General features: G+C 37.0%; 1 pseudogene; it reads left to right on the forward strand.

The window, feature by feature from the left end:
• The first annotated feature begins 983 nt into the window (after positions 1–983).
• Positions 984–27868, forward strand: part of LOC114490655 — a 156616-nt pseudogene continuing 129731 nt past the window's right edge.

Raw genomic sequence — 27868 nt, forward strand, 5'->3', positions numbered from 1 at the left:
CACTAGGTTGGCAACAAGTCTTAGGAAGTTTACATCATCTCTATATTTTTGAAGTTACTAAATGTGAAAAATATTATGACCTCAGTGTTCCCTTGCTGAGCCAGATTCATAGCATTACCACCACCTGCTCTTCCAAAGGTTTCCATTTAATGCACGTTTAAAAATAAGGACTCTGAACTCGCTCTTACTTTCTTTGGAGAAAAGGTGTAAGTCTGTTTGGAGAGTTTAAGAAATTCCAGGGTGATGCAGTGGAAAGAACTTGTCTCAGCTCTGCCACATGACCTTGGGCAAGTCGACTAACTGTACAGGCCCTCAGTTTCTACATTTCTAAAAGACAGTAATTGAATAAGACAATTTGTTGGAGAAGAAGGGACTTGGATAGGATGATGTCAGTTTATTGATTTTTGAAGTCCACACAAAACATTTAAAAAGTAAAATGTACAATGCTTATTAAGACATGTACTGGCTAATAAAATGCTTAAAACAGATAGTTTAAAACCTTTTCATTCCCTCCCTCTCTTCTTTCTTCTTCCCTCCCTCCCACACTCCCTCCTTCCTTCCTTCCTTCCTTTTTTTTTTTTCCATCCAAACACTACTCTAGGTGCTAGGGATGCAGCCATTACTCAAATAGACAAGGCTTCTGCCATGAAGCACACATTTTAGAGCTGGGGGAAAAATAACAATAATAAAAATCTTATAAATAAAGAAATTTAAAGTGGTAATAGCACCATGAAGAAAATACAATGGGAAAATGAGTTTCAAAGTGGTGGTTACAAGTAGAGGCTTTTATATTTTAGGCAGGATAGTTAAGATGGGTTTCTCTGAAGAGAAAAGATTTTGCTGGAGATCTTAAAGATGAAATGGAGCTAGCATTGGTCTAAGGGGAGAACATCACTGATGGAAGATATGGCACATGCAAAGGAGCTGAATAAGCATAAGCTTGGCCTGTTCAGAGAAGAGAAGGGAGGCCTAAGGTCGGGAGCATGGCGAACTTGGAGGAGAGTAAAAGGAATGAGAATACACCAGGCTATGGGAAAAAGCAGGAAGATGAGTTAGAGAATACAAAGTGAGTGATTCAGAATCACTCGAAATCTAGGATGGTGGTAACCAGAAAGCTTATTGGAATAAGTGAAACTTAAGCACCAATCTGGTTTGAATGCCTTTAGTAACAGGAAACCTGTTATCTTTTAAAGCAGACTACTCTATTTGCAGACAACTCTGTCTTTCAAAAAGTACCTGCTATGATCAATCACAGTCTATGATAAGTGCTAAAATATAAAGTGTTCTTTTTCCCGTTGTTTACCCTGTAGTATTCATGCATCAGTATCAAATTTATCCTTTGTGGTCACACATGATTATTCAAAGACCCTAATTAAAATGTACTGAATGCAGAGTGATTGACTGAACATTCTAATTTCCTTTAATTTGTCTAATTATACAGAACTTCATACTTGCTTAATGACAGAAAACATTCAATACCCAACCCCCATAGCCTAATTACTTAGGTGTACATTTCAAGTCACACATATGCTGGGATTTTACTGGCTTAAAGTGTTATTCTGTTTTGACTATCTATACATAGTGAAATGGATCTAGGGTGTTGGTGACTTAGGATGGGTCAGCTTTGTCTCAGACCAAATCCTGCTAGTTGCTAGAGAAAGAAGTAAGTTCTTCAAGCTAAACCAAGTTAGTAATTCATTAGTGCAAAGTGATTTGTTAGTATAAATAAACCTGTCAGTATTAAGAACTATTATTTAATATGATTATCAACTCTAAAATGTCTTGTTTCCAGTTATATGTTTCAACAATATTAAATACTAAAAGAGACATAATTTGAAACTTTATTTTCCACCAAATAAATCCCAAGCTGCTGTGTTTTTGTATGTATGCTTCATACAAAAACTAGCATAGTCCCCATACTTTAGGGACTATAAGGAGCTTTTCTCTCATAATCCCCTAATGAAATCCTTATTTTTTTCAACATGGCATAGTCAAAGTTCACAAGAATTTTTATCCCATAACTTTCAAGAAATACTGTATAATAATGGTGTTCAATATTAAATAATAAAATTAAAATAATAAGAATAAAATCGTCCTGGCTGGCGTAGCTCAGTGGATTGAGTGTGGGCTGTGAACCAAAGCATCGCAGGTTTGATTCCCAGTCAGGGCACGTGCCTGGGTTGGAGTCCACGGCCCCCAGCAACTGCACATTGATGTTTCTCTCTCTCTCTCTTTCTCCCTCCCTTCCCTTTCTAAAAATAAATAAATAAAATCTTTAAAAAAAAGAATAAAATCAGGTAAAATGTTAATGTCTACAGGTATAGCTCATCCATATACTTATAATCTCCATTAAAGGAAAAGCAGAAAGGAAGGAATAAGAGAAAGACAACTGTGGGCTACTGGGAATAAATTTATTCATTAATTCAAAAATATTGAGTGATACTATGTGTCAGGCACTATCTAAGCATTACTGTGAAAGCACACTAAAAAGTTTACAGTCTAATAGATCTTTAAAGAAATATTAGATATAAGACATTGGAACTCAAGTGAAGTTTGAAAAAAGAAGTTAGATGAGAAAATAGCTGTAGGCCAATGATTATGTGCATTCAGAAAAGTACAGTTTCACTGAGATGAAGTTGTTGTGGAATTCAGTGTTGGGGAGATGATGAAGAGGAGGTCTTTTCAAAAGAAGCATAAACAAGGGCTTTGGGTAGGAAATGATGTCACACACACATAAAACATAAGTAGTTTTCTGTTGCTAGAGAAAATGTCCTCTTTTACAGTGCTATTTTGAGGTTTACCAATCTAGAACAGCATGGAGTAAGCCTTCAGTAAGTAGTAACTCTTGATTACTACACTTGGGATAGATTTACTTTGGGGAGAAGAGGAATATAGTTTGGCTACCCTGAGGACTGCTTCTTTCCTATACACATTCTCCTAAACCCAAAACCAACCAACTAACCAACCAATAATCCAACCAAACCAAGCCAATAATCCAACTCAAAAATTTTTGAAAAATAATGATTTTTACAGTACCTTCTCTTGAATAAGCCATGTTGAAATCTCCACAGCACATCACACATTAAATTTTTCAGAACTTCTCCTACTCCTGTTCTTTTTATTCCATTTCCCTTATATTTGTGATTCGCCTATTCTTGCCACAAAAGTAAATAGGAAGTGTGTTAGCTTCATCTCCTGGAGCAGATATTTTTCTCCAGCATACATTCCTGTGGTACTTTGATGAATAAAAGCATCCACCTTCTTTAGGAAAGGAGCAGAAAGAGGAGTAGGTGTGGGAAATGGGGAGCGAACAAAAGTTTCTAAGATGTGCTAGGCAGAGCTGTAAGAGCTTGCATTGTGTTACTTGGTTTTCCCGTTTTGGGGTAGATGGTGGGACTGAATTCTTCCAACTCCTTCCAGACACTTTTTCTTTCCTCTTTTTTCCATGACATCAATCTTCCTAGTAAATTGGGAGAGGGCAATTTTAATTTGGGGTGGAAAACTTGACAGGAAAATGCTGTGGAGAAAGAAAATAATTTAATACTAATTTAAAAAAATACTTATGTATTTTTGTTTTTTCTTTTTTGTTTATTTTTTTTTTTTTAGTCATTGAGTATATGACAGGTAATAATAATCTGTGACCTTCCAAAGAACAGTGATAAGGAAGGAAGGCCAGGAAAGGAGCTGAGGAATATAGTTCTGACAGCTTTTCCAGGAGTTTTTACACTAAAATTTCACTTTAGTTTGATAGTCATTAGTGACAACAAAGAAAAATTTATAGATGCTAACTGACCTTGAAAAAGTTCTCATGATCACACTAGAGGGGTCACCAACAGCAGGACAGCAGCCCTGAAGGAAGGTTTGTCTTTGTTGCTTTCAGATAGGAAAGGAATCTTCTTTGTGAGCCCAGGAAAAAATCCAGTCCCTCTGAAGCAGTGCTTTCCAATCTTAGCTTTAAGTTAAAAACAGCTGGACAGATTTAAACACCACAAATGCCCAGCCCTACTTCACCTCCTCTTGTAACTTGTCGGGAGTGAAACCTGGCCTTCAGTCTGTTTCTAAAGCTCCAGGTGGATTCTGATGTGCAGCCAAGGTTGAGGATCCTGCTCAAAAATGAATCCAAAGAGAGTGGAAATGATAATAAAATGCCAAATATTTATGAGCAAAATAACTAAAATTTTCTTGTATTTATGATAAATATTACATATAACAAAATACCTGTATAACTCCCTCCCCCCAAAAACTTGTGTTTATTTGTTTTTTAGTAGGACTTCCTGATGGTAAAAATTGTTTAAAAGAGAATGTGACAAATTAACAGATGTCTTTGGATAACTGTATGTAGGTAAGGGTTTTTTTTCCCCTGTTCTTTTATATTTTTTGGTTCTCCTAAGACAGATTTAGAGCGTGCTAATTTTGTAATTGGAAGATATAAATAAGACAATGCAAAAGTCTGCATATTGAACCACATTATCTATATTACATAGAAATATATACCTATAATTACATGATACTCTGTGAAAATATTAATATAAAATCTTTAAATATAATAGCAATTCAAACTTTAAAAAAATATCACCACTGACTTTACTTTTTATTTATTTTTTAAAAGATTTTATTTATTTATTTTTAGAGATCGAAGGGAGGGAGAAAGAGAGAGAGAAACATCAATGTGCAGTTGCTGGGGGTCATGGCCTGCAACCCAGGCATGTACCCTGACTGGGAATTGAACCTGCGACACTTTGGTCCACAGCCTGCCCTCAATCCACTGAGCTACGCCAGCCAGGGAAACTTTAAATAGTATTTATCTTTGCTAATAAAATAACCTATTCACATGGCCACCAAATGCAAATGACCACTGGGTATTTGTATTCATCATTTTCGCTCACTATAGCTCCTAGAATTTGGTATTTTTATTAGCTGGTCTTACAGGGGAGGAAACAAAGGCACAGATATGAGCTTGTCCAACATTAGAGACTACAAAATGGCAGAGGTAAGTTTGACCTCAGTCTCGAGCTGTAACCTAGACAGTATGATATACTACCTGGTGCTGATGTGCCCACATGAGTTTTGGAAACCTTCAGAACTCACATACATTTTGGGAGGTCAGTTCTCATTTCATCAGGCAGGCTTGCCAATTTACTAAATTGTCCAGATGGGCACCTAAAATATACTCTTTCTCTGAAAGAATTCTAAGAAGAACCTCAAATCTATACTAGTTAATGAATCTTAAACCAATCACTCATTGTATACTCAATGTAGAAAGTTAAAGGTTATTTTCCACTTAAACAACAACAATCCCAGGAGGTAGTGGTTATCAGTCCTCATTAGCCTTAACTTTAGTTTAATAGCCATTAGTGACAACACCAATACATTTTATAGGTGTTAATTGACCTCAAAGAAAGCCTTTGAAGTTCTCCCACTAGGTTAGGACTCCTTTGAAGTTTCTTTTCGCTGAAGTGTCTAGTCAAAGACCTGGGGAAAATGCTCACTAGAGAAACAAACATAGGTACCAAAACTTTGCACTGTATGAGCAATTGTAAAGCTATGGTTTAGTGACTCTGACCAAAAAACTTGACTAGTACTTGACAGTAAAAGGCTCCCCACATTACTCTAAATGTTTTTCTGAGGAAGTATATAAGAGGGTTCTGTCTGTTACCACTCTGTTCTCATGGGATTAGAGAGAGAAAACAGCCTACTCTCTGTTGTGCTATACAGTGTTCACAACTCATTTCATCCTCGTCAAATACGAAGGTCAGAGAGGGAAAGGAACTTGCCCAGTCTCTCTGCTACTAAATAGAGAAATTGGTACTCATTTAGACAAGTAGTGCAGAATATCTTTTCATATACCATAGTTGCCTCAATTCTTGAGTTGGAGAAGTTGAGTTAAACCAAGTAGGAAAAGGAGACCCAAAACTAGTCATGGATGATATAAAGAAGTGAAATAATTACACACACACACACACTGGTCCAAAGAGTCAGCATGCTAGTTAAGCTCCACTTTGACTAATCCACATCAAAAGCCAGGCACGATGAGAACAGGGTAAAAACACGGAACTACTGACAGCAGTCAGAGTGGAGGGGGGTTGGAAGACTGGATAAAAGAATGTGAAGGGATTAACCTAAAATGGCTATATAACTGGTAGATACAGACAATAGTGTGGTGATAGCCAGAGGGAAAGAACAAGGTAGGTGGTAGGCAGAGGTTGGGGGTGGAGGTGGGAGTGGGGATGGAAAGAAACTTTAATTTGGGTGATGTGCACATGATGCTGTGTACAGATGATGTTTTACTGAGTTGTACACTTGAAACCTGTATAGTTTTGCAAACCAGTCACCCAAATAAATTCAGTAAATAAAAAGCATATGCAGAATCTGCAGTTTGACTCAGGGACTATTCCAAGTTTGCTTCCCATCCATCCGCTTCTTCCCTCTATGGTCACTAGGTCCATATGGTCTCCACGTCATTTAGAAGGTGCTGAAATTGGGAGATGGCAAGAGAAGACAGAATCTTAGAGAGTCTGGTATGCTAAGCAGGTTACAAATAATAAGTTATGGGTGTCAAGGATGAGACAAAAAAGTGAGTTATTAACATAAGGTCAAGGGTTAAGATAGCAGTGAATGTCCCTTGAGGTAATACTCCAGGGTATTGAACTAGTCCTAAATCAATCACATGGCTAGGGGATGGACTGATGCCAGAGCTCAGAGCAGGGATGAACTGGCACACTGCAGGTAGTGGTGGGTATTGCAGAAACTGGTGACAATAGGGGCAAACATATGAGTGAGATACTATCCAAACAGCCTTTATGTTAAGGAGACTTTGACTTTTAAATGTCCCTGACTTTAAAACAGCAACATATTCTTTTATTAAATAGAAAAGTGGGATTCTCTAAAACATTTCTTATAAAGATACTAAATGTAGTCTTACATTTCAATTTAGCATTCATAAAATTGAAAAGTAGAACTACCTGAAGAAAAGAAATATGTAGAATTAATATCTACCAAGCTTCTTCTAGCTGGGGATAGTGACCAGCTCTCCTGCATGTCTATAGATGATGGAGTAGAAATATTCAAACTGAGACACTATGGTCAGAAATACTGTATAAGTATAGATGCTTTTTAAATATCAAAATTTTCTGGATACTGTCAGATTTCTAGGTATAGTAAGATATTGTACCCCACAGTCAAAGGAGTCCTCTCTTTAGTGGAAGGGCATTCTTGGTAGAAATCAGAACCCAAGTAACTGGGGAGAATGGGGAGAAGAGGTGGCTAGCTTAACAGTAGCTAACCTTAAGGTTCCACATTGGCGCTGGAATGTTTTGATAGGAGAGACTGTTTTAAAATCATGTCCTAGTAGAATGAGCTCTGGTAGAAAGTCCCGTAGAGAAAAATAGATTGGATGGAAGATGATACTCTGGAATGGTGTAGAATTGACTTTGCCAAAGGGAAGGAGAGAAACAGTTTGGTTTTCATTGTAACTATGCCTGAAACCAGAAGAATGGAAGGAGAGATGACCCCTCACAGCCATTTCCACCTGCCTGATTTTATGTGCAGAATCCCTCCTCTTATATCCCTCAGAGCATTGGAAAACTTTCAAAAGACAAGTAATCTTAGCTCATTCTGTGTCTTTTGAGAACTGTGGATGAAAGGGACACATAAATTTCAGTTATTATTACGTGCAGTAATTTTAATTGGATTTCCCTGACACACCTTCTCCTTTGTAATATTTTTGAGGGAGTATGTGTACATGTGTGTGTGTGTCTAAGTGGCTTTGACCCTAGGGCTCTCTCTGATTTATAGGCAGCTCTATAAGTTATGCTGGTGTGGTTTCAGAGCCCGTTTGTTCTGGCATCCCAATAAAGCTTTGCTTCCCATGGCAACTCCAGCCTGTGAAGCAAGGCCTAAGGGGAAACACAGTATTTTGTTGCCAGGATGAGGTAATTGCACTTTTGAGGTGTTATTTTGCTGGGTGGTATATTATTTCGTAAGCAGCCTCACTAATGGAAAACTAACAAACTTCAGGGTCTGACTATTACCACAGAAAGCAGCAATCTCATCTTTCCTCAAACAAGTTGAATAATCTTACAAGACTTTATTCAGTTTTTAGATTTTGCAGTTTGCCACTTGCTCAGTTGCAAGACTATGGGGCATGGCCCTGAGGAGGAGGCCCAATACATGCATGTCCCCTTCCAAAGATCCTTCCTATTTATATTCTGGAGATTCAAGTTTAACCCCAATGTTCTCAAGGTCGATCCTTGTCTGTAATTGATGCCCTCCCCTGCTTGTGATCAGAAAGGACCTGTGTTTCTCAGCCTTGGCTGCATAGCAGAATCTCTTAGGGAGCTTTTAAAAATACCAATGTCCAGAATCCCCCACGTGAAGATTCTGATGGGGGGGCAGGGTTGGGCATCGGTAGTTTCCAAAGGTGCCAGGGAATGTCAGTGTGGGGCCAGTGTGCAGCACCACAGATCTGGTTTGATCCCTTTGAGACCCTTAGAGGGGAAGTCATCTTCTCAAGGTCTTTAAGTAAATAGCTTGTCTTTGGATCACACAGATTGACTTGTAGTTGATTAAAATGCCTATGCATAGTTAACTGTGCTCTGTTATTATCTAAATAATTTTTGGTCTAGTCACATAGTAAATCAGGTCATCTATGGCAGTCAGGTCCTGAAATACAGGGAGCTAACTCCCTTTGCTTTCTGCACTACACTGTCATGTGCCATTTTGTCATCAGGAGTGTGATTACAGCTAGGGGAGAGGAAAAATAGTGCAGGAGTGGACTAACTAACCCTTCTGTACAAAGGACATGTCCTGACCATATGTGTCTTCTATCCTGGAAAGGTGATTATACTAGGGAGGAAGAACATTCCTGATATTTTAATCAATTGACCTTTAGCATGGCCTGGTGATGAACATTTTTCATGGGCTCTGTACTCACTTTCTGACTGTTCAGGTAGGTGTGTATGTGTTACAAAATGGGAGACTGTGGCAATTTTCTAAGCAAACTAGTGTGTGCGAATGCTGACCCTGGAGCTCTCAGCTTATTGGTGCGTATTTGTATTTGAAGTCAGAAACCAGGACACAATTTACTTTTTGTTGCTCCTTCTATGTGATGTTCACTAAAAACGAGAGTCACTTTTGGTAATGACTTCTCCCTTTTCAATGTATTTTAATGATTTTCTGTTAAAAATATCAGCTGCGTAAAACTATAACCCAGTATCTAGATGCAAGTTCTTATATGCTAACCTTTGATTTCTCTCCTTTATTAAAAAATCAATAAATTATTTAGCTAAAGTCATTCTTAACATAGCATAAATTAGTGTTGTTTAAATTAAGAGTTTGTAAGTTTACTGCTAGAACTCAGAAGAATATGGTTTTCTGGGGTGATAATTTTGTTTGAGGAACAGCTATGGCTGTCCAGGGGCTCTTTTCTTCTAAAAAGAACCAAATTCAAAGCATAAGAAGGGTAAAGGCAAAGACCCAAAAGAAGAAGACTCACATTAACATCTGGCTTCCTGTTGCTTCCATCCACACTGTCCCCCTGCTCCTGACAAGCACACAACTTTATCAACAAAGAAGAGAACTCCTTGGAATCTTTATGGTTGTTCCCATTGTTGCTGACTCTTTTTACTCTAATCCTTTGCCTTTTACACCCAAATAATCTAGATATTCCCATTTATGAAGATATGCATATTTAGACAGCTATGCCAGATTCCTATCCCACTGAATAGTAGAACTAGAAGAACTCTTAAAGAAATGTAGCATGAAATCTCTCCACTTCCCCTATCCTACTATCTGTTCTCATTGCACAGATGAAGTCACTGAGGCTCATTGCTATTAAATGCCCACAGTCATGGAGTAAAATTATATAGTAAAGCTGGACTGATAAACCAGGACTCAAAATTCCAAGTCTAGGATTTCTATTCATTTCATCCTACATAATGAAATAAATCATGATATAAAAATAATTAAAGGTTAAGGCAATAGTTCCAGTATGGTATTAGGGGTCATTTTATGAACTTAATTCATGCATACAAATCTTCTGTGCATAAATACATTTGTTCAACTCATTTAACTCTACAAGATGAGATCCAATCTTATTTAACCTTTTAAATTTTGTTTAACCATACTACTAGAAGCAATACTCACCTCGATAACTGATATTCATTGAGAATACAACACCAGAGAATATTAAACTTTGAAGGCACATTCAATATCCTTGCTGTAACACCCCTACTAACAGGGACACGTAGAACCTAGAGAAGACAAGCGAATTCTCAAGATCACCCACATGGTAAGGAAAATTTGCACAATACTATGAGCTTTATCTTATGCTTAACATCTTCAGTATCCGTTATCAATATAGTTAATATCATAAATACCAAATATAGCACAAGAAAGAAAGAGAAAACTGCTAACAAAAGTTGAAGTAATTTGATCTCAACTTTCTTAGTGCTATCAGGCAAATCTCTTCTCTTTTCTTGTCAGCTCTACCCAAAATCAAATGGGAAATTAGAATAGAGGACCTTTAAGGTTCTGTATTTTTTTTTAAGAATCTTCTTTTAACCCTGGCTGGCGTAGCTCAGTGGATTGAGCGCGGGCTGGGAACCGAAGTGTCCCAGGTTTGATTCCCAGCCAGGATACATGCCTGGGTTGCAGGCCATAACCCCCAGCAACCGCACATTGATGTTTTTCTCTCTATCTCCCTCCCTTCCCTCTCTAAAACTAAATAAATAAAATCTTAAAAAAAAGAATCTTCTTTTATATGGAACTAGAGCTTAAAGAGCAAGCAGTTGATTATGATTACAAAGTGGTTGGAAGGGGAAATCTTTATTAAGCCATAATCTGCCACAGAGGCATTTTTTTTTGCCAGGTTAAGAAAGACTATGATAAAAGGCATTTGGAAAACAGAGATTTAAGGCAGGTTCATGGAAATGTGTGGGCTTTTCCCCTTTGCTTCTCTAGATAGAAGATATGTGAGTCTCAAAAGTGCAGGAACACAAAATAAAAAGCAAGAGAAGTTACTGAGGTTTAAAAGAATTATAGACATATTAATTTTATGGTGAATATGTTTCATTAAAATGAAAGACTCCTAGGAGAGGCTTCTGTGTAAATAGCCTCTTTGAAGGAAAAGGGCTACATGAATGCACAGTTTCCAAATGATAAATAACCTAGAGACTGTGTTCTTACAAGCTTACCTTGCCAGGAAGAATGAGTAAATACGCCCAGCTTTCATTCTAGAGTTGACTTGGACCCAGAGCTGTTGAAAAAGGAAGGTAGGTGTAACTTAGTCTGGGTGACTGGTATTTTGTGGGGTTTTAAGTGGCTCCAGGGAAGAAAGTACGAATGGCAGCATCCCCATTCATAGTGCCTGAGCTCATTCAGTGCATATACTTCCCAGTAAATTCTCTGGAAGGAAGGCCCTCCAGTGATACGCAGAACAGTTTTGAGTCTCAAACTATCCCTACCATGCTGTTGGCTTCTTGTTCTGGCACAGATGAAAATGCACTTATAACACTGAATGCAAATGAGATACCCCTGCATCAGGGTTTCATCCTTAGGTCACTCATCTTATCAGTTCAAGGAATGACATTCTGATTTCCTGAATACTGAAAATAGGAAAAATAGTTGTTCTTTTCCTCCAAGGGTTAGAAGAGTTTTTGACTCAGGAAGCCAAGTTTGTCTCCCAATTGCAGATGGGAGGGTGAGTGTAGGTGTTTGCTTTACGTTAAAATGACAAGTGGAGCATACCTTTCTGAGGCGAGGCCTGGGTGTATTGAGGTGTGTCCCGGAGAAAGCCAGTGTTCAGAGCTTTATTTTTTGAGTGTGAGCTATTCAGTTTAATTATACCCATGCTACTAGCTTGATTTTTATTATTACTCTTATTCATTTTAATATCCCCTTCCCTTGGCTAAGCATAGAGAAAAGATTCATTTATTATTTGAACAGCTTCATATTTATGATGCCCTATTAGTTTGCAAAGCTGGAGACTCCACTGTAAACGTGCTGTAATAATACCCAGAAAAGATGAGCTCTAATCCGGCTTCTAGCTTGAGGCAAGGGAGCTTCTCAATTGCTTAGAATTTAAAGGCACTTCACTGACATGAGACAGGGAAAGAATAAAACAGGGCAAGAGGGGGGAACGGAGGACTGGGAGCAAGATCAGAGGAATGAGACTGACAGAGCATATGTCCCTGTTCAGTTTTAATTTGGGAAGGAGAATAACAGATTATACATTGACATCCTGAGAACAGCAGCTGTCAAAACTGTCAGTCAGTGGGAGATTGATTCCTTTCAATTACTTGTTGAACCAAGAAGTTAAGAGACAGAAAAGAGACCATCCAACTTACTTCAAGTCCCTCTGTTTTAGCAAATTTACTTGATAAAGTTAGCATCTAAGAGCAAAATAAAAATGTATTATTATTTTGTGTTGACATAATAGAAAAAGTGGGGAGGAAAAACATCTATTCACTCATTCCATTATTTCATTCATTTATTCAACAATCTTTCCTTCTGCTCACACCACTAGCACTTACTCTGTGCCAGGCCAGGTGCTCAGTTTTAATACAAAGATGTGTTAAGTGCTAAATGTTGGTCATACAAAATTGGTATGGTTCAGTGCCAGTCCTCAAGGAGCTCATCATCTTCTAGGAGAGTCAGATGGAAGAACCACAACATGAATGCACCGTGATGGCTGCATACACTCATGAGGTGCGTGCCAAGTACTGATGTGAAATGGGAGAGTGGAGTGATCATACCTCTTTATGGTATTCAGAGGAGCCTCCTTTTGCAAAGTTAAAGCTGCTGAACTGGATCCTGGATCAAGAGGAGGGATAAGCTTCCTGCTCTTTCTCAGGAGGCTCAAAGCTTTCCCGTTACCTTCAAGACAAAAGGCACAGAATAAGCAACATCTCACTTGCTCATTATTTCAGAGTTGGAAGCATCTTGGAGAAATAACTCAACTTCATCATAATCATCTGAGAAAACTCAGGAAATATATATTACAAGGCTCCCATTTTTTTAGGTTCTACAGAGGGGATTTTAAGAATCTGTACTTTTATGCAGTTCAAGAAGTCATTCTGATGTGTGGTCACATTTGGGAATCACTATCAGGCAATGATTCTCAAAATGGGGTGCCAGATCAGCATCCCCATCAACCTGGGAACTTGTTAGAAATGAAAATTCATGGACCACATCTCAGACCCACAAAATCAGAGATTTTGAGGGTGAGGTTCAGTAATCTGTAGTTTGACAAGTCTTCTGATGTTTCTGATGCAGGTTGAAGTTTCAGAACTCCTGCTCTGAGGCAAACCGACTAACCATCTCATTAGATGACACTCCTACATAGTGACTGAAGAGAGTTTACTGAACGGACTGTTTGTATAGGATGGGCAGTTTTAGGAGGACCAGTGAGGAATGAAGCAGCTTAGAATTAGTAATATTTGACGTGGTTACCACACCAGGCCCAGGGAAGAAATGACGTTAGAGAGATCTGAAAAGAGCTCGAGAATGCAATAGGGTTCATGTAACAGGACGTGGCCTGTCTGACCCGCACAAATGTGAAAATATAGTGGTAGGGATGGAATAAATGCACGATGTATCCTCTTCTCCCAAGTCCCAAACTTTAACCTGTGTCTTCCACTTTGCAAAGCCCACTTGAGTTGAAGGGCAATTATATCGAGTTAATAGAGTCTAGGGAGGACAACTTCCCAGGGCAATGAGTAGGGCAGAGAACTACAGAGAATGAGTTATGCATGGGAGCTGAAAACAAAGTGTAACAGCATATAAACAACATCTTGGATTCTCCTGTGCTCCAAGTCAACTGCCGGCATTATCTTTTCAACATCCCACGTCACTTCTATTGTGTCTGTCTCCTGAGTCTACTTAGTCAATGCAAACATTGGTGACAGAAAAATCTCACTTTTGTAGGAGAAGAGTAAAAAAAAATCTTTTTGTTATTTGTATCCATTATTCCACATTCTTTTTCTAAAATGGAAGACTTTCAGCTCTTCAGCTATTTGAAGATGCCCATCTTGTTCCACTGTTATCATTTATTTTGTGTATTAAACACCTGCTATTTCTTTTAGTGTCCCTCTTTTGACAAGTTTGGAGTATGTTTACCCTGTCCACAGTCCAATTTGCTATGTTCCTCCAATTAGAATAGACAAATGTTTTGCTTTATATCTCCCAGAGAAATCTGCACAGACCAATTGCATTCTAAGCACACACCCACCACCCACTGTGTCTGGCTGTATGCTTAAACAAATGAGGCAACTTCAAAGGCCCTGATTTCAGGTTCCTCTACATATGAAATGTTTCTAAATTGTATCTTGCTACTCAAGAACTAGAAAAAACTTTATTTGCTTTACTTGATGTATCCTTGTAACAGTCTAGGGAGGAAGAAACCAATAACTCATATTATGCCATATTTTATCTGGGGACTACAAGGTAGCATTAGGTTCTATCTTGCCAATTCTAGGTTCTATCTAGGTCACTAAGTAAACAGGAGAATAGCTATGTATTCCAGATCTGCTGAGTCTCTATTTTGGTCAACTGTAGCTCCAAAACTTAAGTTGCAGAAAAAAAAGGATAAGTGCATTTTATTCTGGGGATGAAAGATATTACATGATGCTCCCTCGCCTCTTGCTTCCTATGGTCTCTAGAAGCTTGCACCTCAATTTCTCTGCCCCTATAATAGAGGAAATGAATACCTACATTCTTCACAGAGCTTGAAAAGTAATTAATATGTGTTTTGAAGACCCCAACATATCCTTAAAAGTATCTGAAAAGATACAGTTCATCATGCGAATAACATGATGGATTCAGAATCTTCAGGCTGAAAGGCCTTTAGAGGAGTTTTGATCCAAGAGTCCTCAAATTCATCATGTATCAGAACATCCTGAAAGAATTAAAAAACTATTATAAATTTTAGGTCCCACTCCTAGCATTTCTGATTCAGTAGATACAGGGCAAGTTCTGAGAATTCACATTTCTAACAAGTTCCCAGATGATGCTGATGCTGAGAACTATCTATACTCTGAGAACCACTGATCTTGTCTTTCTCGTTATTTTAAAAATGAAATAACTGAATGTCAGAGTAATAAGGAAAATGGCTCAAAGAGACAGGGCCATGAACAAAATCTGCATATTCCTTTTCTTATTTTAAAATTTCCTCCATTGTAAAACTGCTTCCCATTTCTGAATCGCCACTTTGTTGAGCTTATTCATGTGAGATTTAGATCACTGGCACGGCCAAGGCACTGACTTCCTCTAAAACCTACCCCAAATAAGCAATACAATCTATTAAAGACTAGTTTTGCTACACAAAAGTGACTTCAAGATAAGTCTGCTGTCTGTGTTTTAACTATATCTGAGCAAATAAGAACCTCATAAAGAGAAAGCCAGGAACAAATGCTCTTTCCTTTTTCCAACTTTAATAAAGGACTAGTGTGACTTAGTTTACTTCTGTCCAATGACAGATGTCTGAAAACTGAGTGGAAACTTTGAGAAACCTATTGCATCTCTTTGTGTTTCTATTCTCTCCATCTGTGAAACGGGGTCAGCTGTATTGTACCTCGTGTGCAAATCTGTGTGCTGTGAGGTTTAGCGGGTAAGTGACTGCACAACGCATCGCAGATGGATGTGTTATGGAGGAATGCTTAACATCAAAGTGAGATGTCATTTTCTTTCACTCTGCATCTGTAGTTTGTAAAACAAATGCTTCTAAATTCACAGTATTTTTCTCACATGTACTATTTTTTTCCAGAGTGATATTTTCCCAAAGATTCATGCTGACTTAAGCTTCTGGAACCTTGTGGGTAGATCTGCTAAATTAAAGACTTGTATTTAAATTTTCTGCACAACACTGGTGGGCTGGCTGTATCACAGTAACTGTGAAAAGTAGAAAAGATTTCTAGTGCTGGGGGGTACGAGTAGAACTCTGGGGCCAAGAGTCTAAATCCAAACAGAAGAGAACCCATTTGTCTACCAAAATCACTAGTACCTTGGAAAAACCTGAAATGTAGTAAAATGTAAGGCTAAATAGCTAAATGATAGGAGGATACAAGGATAGATAGATAGATAGATAGATAGATGATAGATAGATACATACATAGATAGATACAGACGATACAGATATGCATATAGATAGTTATCGGGACCATAGTAACTTTTTAGGAAAAAATATGGTAGAAACTATATGGGGTTTCTGCTGAGGTGAGCTGGATTTCAGTTCTAGCTGTATTACCTTAAATGTAATATTCAACATGAATCTGAGTTTCAGCTTATTCATATTTAAAAGGAGTAATTACATCAACCTTGCTTCCTGATCAGCTTATTTAAAAATCAAATGAGAACTGAAAGCTTTTTGTAAAGTGCTTTCCATATGAACTAAACTAAAAGCTCTTTGTGAAGTGCTACCCATATGTAAGGTATTCTTGTTATCAATATTTTGCATTCTTTAACTTACCTCTGTTTTTCAAATGAAGAAAAATTTGATGTTTTTTTATATTTTGAATATCTTATGACCACATGCTTAAACTATTATTTATTAAACTATTAAAGTTTATTAAACTGTTTAATAAAGGTGACTGAAACTAGGAGTGAACTGAACTCCAATATGAATATATGTATGTGTATATATATGTATGTGTGTATATATATAGATATGTGTATATATAGGTGGGTGTACATATGTGCGTAGGTGGTTGTGTATGTATATGGACAATTTCAGCTCAAAAGTTATTTCCAGCCATAGAAATATTTCTGGAGATCTTATCTAAAGAAATAAAGAGAGAAAAAAAGAATGGCTTGTTCAGGGGTAAAATACATGTTAGGTATATCCAGAAAGATACTGCTTCTCCCTGTAACTCAGTTCTGAGCTACTCCAATTCCAACCCTTTGTTTATTTTTCTGTTATTCGGGATTACAAGTTTAAAGGGTAACTTTTTAAGTAGCAGAGCATCTTCTTCTGTATTGGTTCCTGTTAACAAACATGGGCTTTCAACTTGTTACTTCAAGGCAGCCTCAGTCATCTCTCCGGCCCCGTTTTGACTCTGGCTTACCTATTGAGTTACATATGCATATCAGTTTATTCCAGAAGTTTCACTGTTATTCAGAAACATATATTCACACAGAAATATACAGCTCTTGACAAGAGCTAAATTACATTAAAACAACCAAAACAGTGTGGCAATATTGCTCTCTGGTAGTTGAGCAATTTTAGTAGTCATATCATTTATATGTACATATTTAAAACTAACTGTAATTGCTCACCTCATTTTAGGGAAGAGGTTTAGGGAACAGATAAAGACCTGAGAAATGCAGTGGCCTATAGGGAGAGCAAACCTCCCTTGGTTTTACAAATTCTCTTAGACTCATATTCCTCATCTGAAATCTGAGCATAATCATACACATCTCAAGTGTTATCAAGAGAGTGAAATGACAGAAAAACTTTTAAGATGCCTGGAAAACAGTACATGGTCAAGGGTATCATTTCTTTTTTCCTTGTTGAGTATGTTCAGAAGTATTCCATTTAAAGCTGTGAGATGCTGCTTTTCATTCAGAACAGCAAGATACATGGGAGGATAGATTAAAAACAAGTAATTAATCATATGTTGATGAATTGAAGTGATCTGGGTGGTGGAAATGAAGCTGCAGAAAAAGAAAGATTTTGTTTCCTACTAAGAGGATAGTGGTAATATAGATTGTTTTCCCTTTTTGTTTTCATTCCCAGGAAGGTCTAGGTGACAAAAACGAAAAACACAAGCTTTTATCAATGACTGTAGTATTCAAAACTATTCAACCTTCCACTTTGGAATTTGAAGATTTTCTGTGGAGAGTCAGACATTGTGTAAGAATTTCCAAATACATTGGCTGATGAATAAGCAAATGCTTTAAGTAACTCTTCTCTAATCATTATTATAATTTTCACTGGTTCATAACTAAACCTCACAGGGGCCAAATAATTTTATAACATATTTTTAAAGATCAAGTTCTTTACGGAGATAGGGACTCATAAAATTATTTGACTGAGCCCTGCACAGCCAAGGGGTATCTGGTAAGCATTTCCCTCAAAACTGACAACTTTGTGCCAAGCCTATAACTTACTCAGTAATAGTAACTGTAATAGTAGCATTATTTGTTATGGCTCATGAAATCACAAAGTTTTAGTATCATTGCGTTAAAGCAGCATGGTACTAGGTTCAGGCCTACAGACCACCTTAGTGCTATCATCGCTCTCAGAAGGCCTGTGCTTGGAACTAACTCTAACAGGAAAGAAAAAAACAGAGCCAGCTTCCTTGCCTAACTCTCCAGCCTGCTTCATTATACATCTTACTTCTATATATTTGTTATGATCCTTCTGAGCCAAGAAATTGGTTTGCCTTAAGCAATGTTTTAAAATGAAGTACTAATACTTTGTAGGTTACAGAATCTTTTTTAAAAAATTAATCTTTAGAGGAGTTTCAGTATCAAAAAGTGAAAATGGTTTCAGTGTGTGTGTGTGTGTGTGTGTGTGTGTGTGTGTAGGGATGAGCTCTGAAATGGGACCACGATCTTCAGAGAAGAACAAAACTAGCTTCTGAGGCTTCTCTAGGGAGATACACAGATGAATACACTGGTTTATGGGTGTAGCTAAACATATTGTAAGCAAATACAGGGACTCTTAAAACTTCTCAAGACATCACACATCTCTATCTCTTCTTTAATTAGTTGCAGAAGAATTAGTGCTTGAATTAGTGTTTCACTTCCTAAGAATGGCAATACATCACTCTATTTCCAGTGGTTATTTACTGATATATATGTCAGTAAATAATTTACTGGATTAAAAAAATTTAATGGATTCTTAGACCCATTTCTTTACAAATATTTATATCTTTATCTGTGTAACTATTTATTTATCTCTTTATCTATAATATAAAACATCGTGGTCAAGATTGGATCTCACGATTTCCTTTCCAGGGTTCTAGGTAACTTATTTTAGAATTTGTTTTTGGTAAGAGCTGTCATTTTTTCTCACATCTATTGCATGAGCAACTCAAACTTAGAGACTTAAAGTTATTTCTTGCCATCATTTTAACCATCATTAGAGCTGTTTATTCCTTAAATATTTTAGGTATATAATATTATTACATTTTTTGACCCTCTTAAAATAAGGCATTTTTTTTTACTAGCTTTGGGCAATGGAATATGATCATATTGGTGTATGATATATGTCACTTCCAGGAAAAAAAAAACTTTACAAACCAGTACCTGACTCATCATGTTTCTTTCTGCTTGCTATGGTAACTAATGATGCTCCAGGCAACAAAGGCTCTGTCAGTTTGCATACCTGAGTCAGAATAATATAGAAAAAAACCTACCTTAAATCCACAGTGGACTTACATTAGAATGAGAAATGGTCTTTTGCTGTTTTAAGTTACTGAATTTTGGAACTATTTGACCACCTGCACAACCTAGCTTATTCTGGCTACATAATCAACATTATTCACTCTAAGACATCATCATAGTTATTCATGTTACCAAATTTGTTGAACTCCTATGGGGTCTTTTTGGTCATGATTGTTACTGGGTGGGTCAAAACAAATAAGACAGATCCTGAGCTTTCTTGGTTTTAAGGAGAAGGCAGGACATGCACTGAAAACTACGAAACAAGGCAGAATGTGTCACAGACCTAGGGGAAAAAAACAAGGAGATTTTGAACAGATAATGATTACTTCCTATTGAAACATCATAGAAGCTCCCAAGAGAATGTAACTATAGAGCAAGATTTAAAGGATGTATAGGATTTTGATGTACAGAAATGATAGTGTTTGAGTCCATAGAGTGTGATGTTGGGTGAACAGCCCCAAAACAAGCAAATGAAGGGCATGTTCCAGAAAGGTGAGTGTGGTGGCATAACCTGGTGAAGTAGTATACCTGTTAACACCTTGAGGCTGCATTCTCAGAATCTTAGGAGCCAACCTCACCTTTGGGTTAAAGAGGGCTGCTTCTGGAAATTAACATCTGTTAGTTTCTGAGCGTCTTCCTCCTGTAGAAGGGTGAGGCATTTTGTCCAGTGTGACACAAAACCAAGACAATTTATTTCAAACAAGTTGGTGGCATACATATTTTTTTAAAGAACTGCACCCAAGCTGTTAGTTTCCTTTTCATCAGTTCAGAGTATCTAACATAATATTCTCTTTATTTTTCAGTATACATTCCCTGACACTTTACCCTCCAAAGCCAGAACTAAGCATATTTGTTTGTGCTCTTTTCCTTCCTTTCCTCCTTCTCTGTTACATTTACTAATAGTTCACTAGCTGCAGGTGTTATGCTTTTTCTATAAGATTGTTTCCTATTTCTGATTGCATTTGGTAGTTTCCACTTTGTGTCATGCCTAGCTTAGAGGATGATATTCATGTCTTACTCATCTTTGTATTTCTTTTCTATTTAAAATCTCCACCCAACATAGACATTTCCTGTGTGTACTAATTAATACTTGCTGTATGAATGTTTTTTTCTCTTGTTCTCTTTGGCTATTTTTTTTGACTCAGGCACAGACCCCACCTCACACTCACCCCATATTTGCCTAAAGGCAGTTTTGCCCACTTTTGACCACAGTAGACACCCAATCATTACAGTTCTTTCCATCCCATTTCAGCTATGTATACTAGGAGTCAGATCATATGCCACTAGGATATTTGTGGTTAAACCACTCGACCACCTTGGGATTGTGTTAACTCTATGTTATGGTTTGAAGGAGTTAGTGTGGGTTGGGATTGATACTTGGGATTTGACTTAGTTTTTTTTTTTTTAAGAGCTGTAACAGGATAGTGTGCTTCAAGTTCACTTTGTTAAAATGAATCCAAGAGCTCTGAAAAATAGTCTTGTTTGCTTTCTACCACTGTTTGATATAAAACTGGTGCCCGAACAAGGTAAAGGGCTATGAAAGCATTCTACTTGAAGAGGCAACTTCCTTTCTGGCATCTAGGTTGAATGTAATCTGAAGAGTCCTTGAAATAATCAATGGTGAAGAGAGGGAGGAGCTGACTTCTCTTAGATTTCATGTTTGCTCCAGCATATGAGTGTTTCCTGTCAGAAGCAACTCTGATGGAAAGAGTATAGTGACCATGTAAAATATTTATTTAGAATCTAGCTTAGTCAATAGGCACTAAGTTCTCCATAATACTTTTACTCTTGAGCTTAATTTGATTGACTCAGTCTTGTTATTAAACTGAACTCTGTCTCTTTCTACCTATCACATTGTCTTCTTTTAATTGAGAAATGTTAAAAAATATATGTGGGCTAACCTTTAAATCTGTTGATCTGACATTGAAGGTACCTTCTGGCAGAGTAAATAGATGTGCATTTAACCATTTATAAGCTCTTATTTTGTTGGAGGAATGACTAGATTTAGGCATAATATCAGCCTAGTGAAACAGAGTAAACGAATGACAAATCCTAGAAATTTTAAGGCAAGAAAGAGCTTTGGAGTTCCCAGTATCCAACTCCTTTATAAATAAAGAAAATGACATTCTCAATGAAGAACTTGTCCTTCCAAGAAAACATAGCTATTTAGTGGCAAACTCAAAACACATAGATTAAAACTGTGTTCTATTTTTAAAAGTGTCAAGTTTAGCAAAGTCAAGGACTGTGGAACTATTCTAGATTGAAAGAAACTTAAGAAAAATGATAACTAAAAGCGCCATGTGATTCTCAATTGGATCTTTTGGCAATAAAGGAATTTGTAAAAATAATTGGGTAGAAGGTAAATGGGGCCCAAGGATTAGATGGTCATAATGAATCAAAGTTGATTTCTCAATTTTAATGACTGTATTATTGTTATACAAGAATTTCTTTGTCAGAGTTACATGCCAAATTATTTAGAGGTGATGTGGCCTTGTATGAGCAATATTCTTTCTAATGTTTCAGAGAGAAAAAAATCTTTGCACTATTGGAACTTTTCCTTAAGATGAAAATTTAAAAAAATAACATAACAAAAAGGGAAACAATGAAAAAGTAATTTTTAAAGATGAATTCTTATTTTTTTAATAACAGAGAAAGATATATCAATAGACACCTTGGGGCAAGTACCATATCTGGGCCCTCCACAGTCTTCTACTGGCAACTTTTCATCAACAGCAGTTACAGAATCAAAGTGTCATTCTTCAAGATAATAATCTCATACTGGGACATTTTCCTCTTACTTCTTTTTGCCATCTCTCATACACAGTGGAATAACCACTCATCAAAATATACCTTTACATAGTGCTTTAGGATAAAGAGCTGTTTTATTTCAGTGTGTCAATGCTTTCGGTTTTTATATTTCTTATATTTCCTTTAACCTAGCATAGTCCTTCCTTTCCACCTTTTGTTTTTATGTCATTTGTTTGGAATAAACTTAGGCCAATTTTCCTGCAGAGTGTTTCTCATTCTGGATTGATTGTCTGGCTCCACACAGTACCATTTGACATTTTCCTCTGTCTGCTTTGTTGCCTGTGACGGCATCAGTGATATGATAACATCTGCTATGGTACAAAGTTCATTCAGTGACTCCAGTTTGGTTTAGTAATCCAGGGACCAGACCTTTTCAAGTTCCATCCTTGTTTTATCCCAGTACAGTTGCATACCACACTACAATTAAAGAGAAGGGGACATTTCTTTAGGATTCTTAAAATACCTTAAACCACTTAAAATTAATGCCTCAATGGAAAGATAGTGATGCAGCATAGTTTTTCAATTTTGTTACCCCTCCACATAAAACAGAACAACTAGAGAGCAAAAGCAAAATAGTTAAAACACAAAAATCCATGAACTTCATAAACAATTCTGGTGACGAAGAAGCACTACAAATACCAAAATGCACAAATAACCACCTAAAATATCAACCTCTGAGTTGTTGAAAACAGAATAGATGTAAAAAAAATTCAAAAATAGACCATGTGTATTTACTGTAAATCATAGCAGGCCAATTTGAAAGCAGGACTAAAGCTGGTTTTCTTAGTTTTATATCACCTAGTTCAGGTGAATGCAAGGAGACTGTGGTAAGTACAGTCGTAAGAGCCTGGAGCAGCCTAGTCCCCGTGAATCTATGAACTCATGAACCAGCCAGGATTCCCTTCTAGGACAGGGCCTTACACAGAAGAGCAATGACAATCAAAAGTAAGCAAGATGCAGACAGTAGAAGCAAAGGAATGAGAAGAGGCAGATAAATATGGGGAGGGAATCTGAACCAGGAAGTCTCAGAAAATAAGTCAGTAATATTTTGAACACTACTGGAAAACAACAAAAAATCTTACTGGCATCAGACACTTTGACAATGCTTCATTCCAAATGAAAATGGGGTAGCATTTATATGATACTATAGAAAATGTGAGCTGATGATTTTATATCTAGTATAACTGATTTTCATGCAGAAAAGTCAAGTACAAAGTTGTCAGTATTTAAGAACTCGGAGAATTTTATTTCCATTTTAAGGGATTGCTAGAAAACAAGCTTCAGAAAGTCAAAATGATTAAAAAGACATCATTATAGGTCTGGGGTTTACTATTGAATGAGTAGGTACTAGGAGAATTAAGACTAAATGACAGTTCTCAAGGAGAGCATATAGTAGGTAATGGTCATATGCTCAGACAGTATATATGGTACAACCATAAAAAAATGGGAAGAGAATGAGGAGAATGTAGGCAAACTATGTTTACCTGTCCTCAGTAATCATATTTCTGGTGATAGCATTAACATTGGTATTCTGAGACTGGTATGTATATGAGGGAAAAGGGGAGGAATAATTGAAGTATGTGCTATTTCTATCAATTCCTGTGTCACTGAGAACCAGGATTCTACTTTTGGAAGAAAGGAGATACAAACATAATACAGAAGAAAATAAGTAAAAACTTTATAATCCTGAATTTGAATTGCAAATATCAGTATGATCTCATGAGATAATTGTTTTAAATAAATGTATATTTCCTAGTTCTTCCCACTGAAGAGACCTAGAAGCAAAGCCCAATGAAGTAGCATTGAACATTATTAGATCAGCACCCAGACTGTGGTGCTGAAATGTCCTTTCCCATGGAAAGACACAAGGATTTTTGGAGGAAAGGGCAGTTCAGATCTGGGCAAAAATAACAATGTCATGCTGAAAACAATAACTGAAAACTTCAGTTCTCTAAGCAACTTTCATGTACCATTTATAGCCACTACATTGGGACCATGAACTTCATCCATAGGAGTTGCCTATGTTAAATAGAAGGGTTTTTTTAAGGTTCTTTCAGCTTCTAAACTCTCTGGTTCATAGCTATGGCTAATTTTATGGTAAGGACACCTGTTACTTGGGATCTAAACTCTAATCCATTACAAGCTCCCTTCATATTGGCAGTAGTAATGTCCAGTCTCTATCTACTTGGGATGGATCCAAGCAGGTGTCTTAGAGGCAAAAGTCCCCTTATCACATTACAAAATGCTTTGCTATGTGGTAATGTCCATTAACGAAATCCTTTTGAATTGGTGCATAATAGAGGCCGAGAAAAGATCTTTTTCAATAAAAGGTTTGAAAAATCATTTTTATTTCTTTCTGCTTCATGCATTAATCAATCAATTAATTAATTTAATAAACTTGATTTCTACCATGCATGAGCCAAGTGCTGTGCTAGGCTCTGAAAAGAAAGCAAAAAATCAAAGCATACCTGAGTCCTGTTCTTAGAAATTGACCACCTCTTTCTCCTGATCATCCCAGGGAAACTGATAAGGTGAGAAATTTTATCCAAGGCTGATGATATGCAATGCAAGGCTGAATCTATCATGAGTTTCAGGAGAATATGGCTCCAAAATTGGAACTGCAGACCAGCAGTTATCTCCTTGAAAGGGTCAGAAAGATATTCTTTTCTAAAAGACTATTACCCTCTCTGCCCCCTCACACACGAAGGCACGGAGTAAACAACATGGAAGGGAACCAGTTGCTCATTGAACAAATTTTTAATCCTTTCATTGTATTTAAAGACACACTCAAAAAAAATCAATATATTTAGCACAATGTGTGTCAAATTCCTGTAAATCGAGTTGTATTTTAATAGGCTTTGAACAACTGCCATGCTCATTCCACATTGATGCCTTCACTGCGGCGGGTCCCCAGTGTGTAGCCAGTTGACCTCTATGTGTCCCAGTCCCAGCGTCTGCGCAGAGTGAGCGCTTAGAGTTTGAACCCTCCACGTGGATCTGATGTTTCCTTTATTTTAAATTTGTCTCTTTGATTAAAGGTGAGAACATAAAGTATGCTTATGTCCATGGAGTGGGACAGATATAAGCTAACCAAAAAAATTATTTCTTAAGTGAAATAATGTAATGCTTAATACATTAAGGAAACCTTTTTTAGAAATAATCTTACTTTAGGTCTTTTCATAACATAAGTTTTTTAAGTATAAATATCTCTTTTATCAGTTAATGTTTAGTTTTATGTCATGCTTGCTTAAAATGAGAAGCACCCATTCTTTCATGCAAATCAGAAGCACAAAACTTAGTCACCTATGGCCCAAATTATTACTCACATAAAAGCCTCCTTTCTACCTCGCTTTGTTTTCTTTCATGATAAAGCAAGGTCCTTGTTTGTTTTCTCTGTCTCTTGGCAGAAAGCAGTAAATTAAAAAAAATAATCTGAGGGCTGTGTCTTTTCTTACATTTACCTGGCTCCACATCTTTGCACAAAGAAAGATTATCTATTATTCTTTAGAAATTGATGGCCAAGTGTCTCATTTTTTGTTGTCTCAAGAGGTTACTGATTATTTTAGATCTTTTCAACAAGTCAGCCTTTATTTCAATACCCAGTGTAGTACTTTGTATAATTTTTTTTTAAATAGGACTTCTTTGTTGAATAAGAACTATGACCATATCAGGGAGCGTCTGTAATAGCTTAAGTGAGGAAAGGCAAGGTCATTCTATTCTATAACTATGTTGTATTTAAGAAACCATGCAGCTTGAAGAAAATAAATGAGATCTAAAATACCATGGACATCTAGTGTTTGACCAACATTCCTCCTACCACTTCTGAAAATGCTTCTGCATATTTTTTAAAGAGATACAATTATATTTCCTTCTTTTCACTCAGTGTAAGTTTGAGAGTTTGGCTTTCCAGCTTGATTAGAAACCACTGTTACTTTCCTCAGATGTCTCTCTCTCCCTCTCCCTTCTTTCTCTTTTCCTTCCTTTATTCCATTTGTTTGTTTTTAACTAAAACTTTAGGAATACATTTCAATTTCTTCTTCCTTCATGTCCCTCCTTATCTTTCCACCCAGAGGAGACCACTGTTTGAATTTGGTGTCATTCCCACACATATTTTCTACTTGTACTACACCTCTCTTTCCTTAAATAATAGGTAATAAAAGGAAAGTACTATTTAAGGTATTTAAAGTTTAGGTACTTGTCATATTTTCTGCATCTAATTTTGCAATGTGCGTTTCCACCCAACATTATGATTGGTTGTATACTCATAGAGGGCTCTTCAGTATGACCCAAGACCCTTTCTCAAGGTCTGGAAGGGGTGCACAATAGCAAGTAATAATGGAATTCTGCTTTCCTTATCTCAGCAAATTAGCTCAGCAGTAAAGTGAATAATTGAAATCACATGTTTCAATTTGAGACCAGGGAAATAAGTCCTTCCATGGTGGTAAAGCAAGAAGATGTCACCTAGGATTTGCCAGCAGTTGTATTTCTAACAGCATGGAGGGGTGACATAATCTGAATGAATAAGGCAGCAATCAGGAAGATGCAGGGAGGAAAGATGGAAAGAATACTAGCAGTCGTCAAGCCCTTGGTTCCAATAATCTCTGATTCTGCCTTTTTTTTCACCCAGCCCCCAACACCCCTCCACTCTGGCAACTATCAGTCTGTTCTCTGTATCTATAAGTCTGCTTCTAATTCACTTATTTATTTTGTCTTCTATATTCCATATATGTGAAATCATATGGTATTTGTCTTTTTCTGTCTGATTTATTTCACTTAGTGTAATACCCTCTAGGTAAGAACCTCAAACTTGATGTGTTTGAAAACTGAGCTACCCTTTCTCCTGAAGTGGATGTAAATTGGAATGACTGCCTGGCCCATGATATTTCCTGCTGCTTGAGTAAACAAAGCTAATAGGTTTAGTTTGGGCCAATCATATTATTCTACTGCCCAGAGACTTGAAACTTGAATGGAGAAACTAAAAAATGTAAGTGGTTAGAGCTTAGTCACTTTGTTGGCAATTCCAAGAAAACTCCTGTTGCCAGGCAGAGAGAATGCAAAGGTATCTAAAAGTCTGTTTCTGATTAATACATTCTTAAAACCTTCTCTTCTTCACATGATATTTTTTACATTTAATAACTGTACCACCATCTACCCAGCTACCCAAGCTAGAAATTGGAAACCTCAAATCTCTTCTTTCTCTCCATATTCAGCCATTCACTCAGGACAGAGAAAGGCATTTTAAGGCAGACATTTTATTCTAAAATCTGAAATTGTCCACAGTCAAAACATCCTTTAAAGTCTCGTAAGACTAGAGACTAACTTTCTGTCTTTCAATAGATTCAATACACCCAGGTTTTCATTCAGGTCTTGAAAAGATTGTCATTTCTTTAATTGAATGACTGATGAAATAGTTAATTTACATTTATGCATTAAGTATCTGCAAACTTTAAAACGTAAGTTTGACATGTGACCCAGTGAGATGATCATGGAATCCAGGCACTCAGAAACTAAAGGTCACCAAAGAAAGAGCAGGGGTCTGTCTCTCATTTCGTGGGCATCCTATGAACTTTCTCTTTCTGTTTTCAAATTAAAATGAGCATATTACGGGTGCATGTTGGGTCTCCTACTTGCCTCAGTCTTTTCATCTCCATATTAATTATTTTGATCCAATATAACA

This window comes from Phyllostomus discolor, chromosome 2 (genome assembly GCF_004126475.2).
Source record: "Phyllostomus discolor isolate MPI-MPIP mPhyDis1 chromosome 2, mPhyDis1.pri.v3, whole genome shotgun sequence".
In the NCBI taxonomy this organism is placed as follows: Eukaryota; Metazoa; Chordata; class Mammalia; order Chiroptera; family Phyllostomidae; genus Phyllostomus; species Phyllostomus discolor.